This window comes from Wyeomyia smithii, chromosome 3 (genome assembly GCF_029784165.1).
Source record: "Wyeomyia smithii strain HCP4-BCI-WySm-NY-G18 chromosome 3, ASM2978416v1, whole genome shotgun sequence".
Classification (NCBI taxonomy): domain Eukaryota; kingdom Metazoa; phylum Arthropoda; class Insecta; order Diptera; family Culicidae; genus Wyeomyia; species Wyeomyia smithii.
In genome coordinates, this window is record NC_073696.1 from 171,383,595 (window position 1) to 171,388,161 (window position 4,567).

The following is a 4,567-nucleotide window of genomic DNA, read 5'->3' on the forward strand; positions in this document are numbered from 1 at the left end:
GATCTACTCAGTTTGGTATTCTTATGCAAAATGTCAAAAAGTGAGTTATCGGGTACTGGATAATTGAGTAACATTTACCCAAGTTTTCATAATTACCATGTTTACTCAGTTTTGAGTTATTATCCATGATGTTTACTCACCCCTGAGTATATGTATATGTCAAAAGTTTTCAACAGCGATATTATCTGTTTCCGAAGAACAATTGGTGTCGCTTTTTATCCGTTTGCTAGCAGTAAGTATTTGATCTTTCATCAAATTAATAATTTCCTAATCAATAACATTACAAACAACATGTAACAATATTCCATAACAATTTCAGCCCAACATCATTATTGCAGAGGATTTGAAAACTCTTCAAAATGAACAACCGCATGTTGTGTGTCCTGCGATGCCGTTTTAAGTCGGGCTTTTATTCGTGATAATGAACGGAAACATTTGTATCGATGTACAGTGCCCAATACATGCAATCGATACAATTCAAATCCTTCGCAGTGTTTGGTGACGGATGATGACGGATTTTCTGCTGTGCGTACTGTACAAAAACATGAGCCACAGTTCACGGGCAACTGTGAACCGGTTGGTTGCCGCATTATATAATGATTTAAAACTTTTATAATGTTTCGATGAAAAATAAATCTATGATTTTGATTGTTCTGAATTTATTTCATTTATTGAGTCAGATTTACAAAAACCAGAAATCATCAAATTTCCAAATTTAGGCAAACTGGGTAACTTGTACTCATTTTCGTTAATTCCTGGTTTGCATAAACAGAGTAGATTCTAATCAGTTTTTGACGTATGACGCCCTCACTCAGAAGTGAGTAACCGTAAAAGTACTCAAATTAGGGTACCTCCACTTTTTCAAAAATGGGTCATATCTAACTCACTTTAGAGTAACAAATAATGCGAGCCTTTGGCATCCTTATAATTGACAACTTGTCAAACTTTAACGAGATTCTCGGTAATATTCTATCGGAATACTCATAAAATATAGCCGAAACTCGTTTTAATTTACCGAACACTCGGAAATTTCAACTGTCAAATTATTAAGAAAACTTCGGTAAAATTCACTGAAGTACGTATTTTGCGATTTTTCAAATAAATCCAGACAGTGATCAAAACGGTTAATTATCCATATAATTTTATTAATTATTAAGTCAAATGATTCAACTAATTAAAGCATTGGTAGAAACGGGAGAGTTGTGTTGCTTCCTGGAAATAACACAACATCCATCACTCTGCAACTTCCATCCTGTGAAGCAATTCGTTAACCTATAAAATTGAGTAAAGAAAAAATCAATCGTTTTCTTTTAGTATTATTTACAATAGACACATATAAGATCTAAGAAAAAATAGTGTATACTCACTCAATACCAGTGGTGGGCACCATTCCGCTAATTCGCTAATCACTAATTAGCGACGCCAAAATTCAGTTAGCGGTTTAGCGATTTCGCTAATTTTTGAGCTGGTTAGCGAAACTGTTAGCGTCGCTAAAATTTTGGCCTCCGAAACGCTAATCGCTAATTCGCTAAATTTTGTAGAGAAGCGACAATAGAAATATTTAGAAAAACTGTGAATTACTGATGGCGTGCGTAAATTGCTTTTTTTTCCTGTGTGGACTTATCACTGCGACCAGAGCTTAGATCTATTGTGATATTGCCCAGGTGTTTTCTGTACTCCGCACTTCATATTAGCAGTAACACTATTGAAGCAAGTGATACGCTTATCATTCATATCAGTGCTTTTGTGTAATTATTACCTTTCCGTTTCAAGCTCACTGCTCTACTATACCGAGACTCTGCCCATCCTAACAATATCGCCTAGTTACAATTCCCTTGAGAGAACTTTCATATGTTACTCACACCAGTTTTATTATAATAGGGACTTATTTTTATTAGGAGGAGAGTCAACAGGGGCACTTTAGAATCCAGATTGAAGGAAAGGTACGTGGTGGGGAGCCTAAGAATAAACCTATGCTTAATATCCTTTGACAACCAAATGGCCTGATTCTACTAAGATTCGAACCCACGACCACCCGCTTACCAAGGCGGACTCTGCAACCTTGCGGCTACGGAGCTCCCCTAGTCGTAAATTGCTTCGAAAGATGAACATACTTTACTGCGAAAAGTTACTTCTGTCAGTCTTTTTACCCTAGAATGGAGTTCCAGTTATCGTACAAGCCCCATGAGCATTTTGAAGAACAAGCTCAAGGTCTAGATTGAATTTTCGGCACACCAAGAACTTTTGTAAATTGCAATGCGCTTGAAATTTAGACAACTTTGGTTCTACTTTTTCGATTCAGATAATAATTGAATTTTTATGAAACATTCCTAAGAGTATCTTTTTTTAATGCAAGCTAAATAACTTTTGTCATTCTTGTTTTTACAAAATCAAGTATGCATACCGTTTCGTTAACCTCTTATTGTAAATAGCTTTAAAAAGTAATTGTTTTCGTTTGTTTTACCAAAAAAGATCAAAGTGGTCCAAATCTTACAAAACACAAGCAATAATATAGCGATATGACTATTTACAAATTTAAAAGTTAGCGATTATCGATTAGCGAAAGTTCCGCTAATGTGGGTTTAGCGTTTAGCGATTATCGAGCTAAAATTTCCGGTTAGCGGCTTAGCGATTAGCGTCGCTAAATTTTCGGTTAGCGGTGCCCAACACTGCTCAATACCTAACCTAAAGTCTGAATATTACAGATTTCTCCGTAATGATAATTACCGGCAACATCTGCTTCATTCATATCTAAACCGAAACACAAACAAAACTGATAGTTAAATGTTTTTTTTTACAAAAAAAGAAAAAAAAAGTGTGAAGACGTTTGCAAAGTTGTAATTATTATAATTTGAACAAAAAAAAAAAAAAAAATAGTGGCCCGCTGAACATATATTACAAGCTAGTGCTTGAGGCTCATACTAACAGACATACTGCCGGTACCCGCATAACTGTCCCATACTGATTTTGGTCACTTTTGGGTTATCATCGGGAATCGACTTACCTGTTATCAAATTTTCTGGAAAAAAATTAAAATTGATACTTTTGTATGGAAAAACATGGAAAAAATACCAAGTTGTTTTTGTCCCATATTGAAAGTACCCGCATTACAGTCCCACTGCATAGTGGTGCAAAGTACAAACATATAATTTCACTGCAGATTAGCGTATATCGGATTATTTTAGGCATATAGAAGTATGTCATTTAATTAACTAGACTAATGTTGTTTTTCTGTAGTACAATCTACGTTGCCAATGATACTGCCGGTTGCTGGTTGAATTTATATGTGATGGGACAAAATATGCGAGTATTTTTGAAATGTACCCGCATATTTTGTCTTTATTTTAAAGTTATATAACGTAAAACCAATTCCATCCATGGTTTTTGTGCTCAACGATAAACTTGTGCTGCCATGAAACTGTTATGGTCGTTGGTTCTGGATGTAATTGCTGGAAATCCAAAAATTCACGGATAATATTAAATCGCCGTTTTCTCAACATGTTGTTTTTCATTATGGGACAGTTATCCGGGTACCGGCAGCATAACACATCGAACAAATTTTCAATAAAATCATCGTTTGGATCCATCTGCTGCCGTGTTCGCGCTGATGTCGAAATACATCGCTAGCGTACGTGCATGCGTCAAACTGGGAACTACAAAACATGTATGAGATTGCATGACAGCGCCCCAGACAGTGTTATCGCACGATGACTGTTATTTGATTGGCAATTTGAAATGATCGTTTTTTGTGGCGATAGAGCAAGGTTCCAGTGTTACGTCTGTTAGTCTGTGCTTGAGGCATTATTTGTATTTCGTGCAGAGTCTGAGTCACAAAGGGATGAAAACGATGAAGAACGAAAGCAGGATTCTAATCAATTAACAAGTTTGAAATAGTTCCTGTGCCTATTCACGCATTGAAAGATTTCTATATAGGCTAGTGTTTTTACTGCGAAGTTATATCTACGATGACAAGAACTTTGTTCAACACATCGCTTACAAAATTTCCACAGTATGTCGAAAATATGATGCATTATTGAGATTATTTTAAGGGTCAGCTTGATTTAAACTGTATGGTGATTTTCAATCGACTATTAAAATTGATGCCGACAACAAATGCATGGGTTATTCTTTAACATCTATTGTTGAAACGACTATAAACGACCAAGCGTTTTCACCAAAACTGTTCTCAAATCAATTAAATCATAATATACACTATAAAAATTGACACGTTACTGCCAAGTGGATTCCTCTTACTTCTGTGCTAATGGATAAAACATTTCATATCTACGTGGATTATACTTGCGTTTTAGTCGAGCGTGGTCGAGCTATTGACATCTCTATACCGAATAACAGTGAATGACATTGAACTCATGTCCCGGGATCAATCTCATTTGTGCCCGCTGTCAGCTGTCAGATAAAGGTTTTTGAGAAGTGGCGGTAATATGCTATTTCGTTTACACATACGTTGAGATGTTAGCCCTTGCCATAGGGGTGGCACAAAATCAAGTGTCTTACATTTCGGTTTGTCATGTCATGCATACCAAAATCAATCTTTTCACACTCAGAT

The 4,567-nt window shown here is 35.9% G+C and overlaps 1 long non-coding RNA gene across 1 annotated transcript; it reads left to right on the plus strand.

Annotated features, from left to right (window-relative positions):
* Window positions 1-658, plus strand: LOC129732969 (uncharacterized). The gene is made up of 2 exons (XR_008729400.1): window positions 1-232; window positions 320-658. It is a non-coding gene; the product is annotated as an uncharacterized LOC129732969 (long non-coding RNA).
* Window positions 659-4,567: the final 3,909 nt, after the last annotated feature.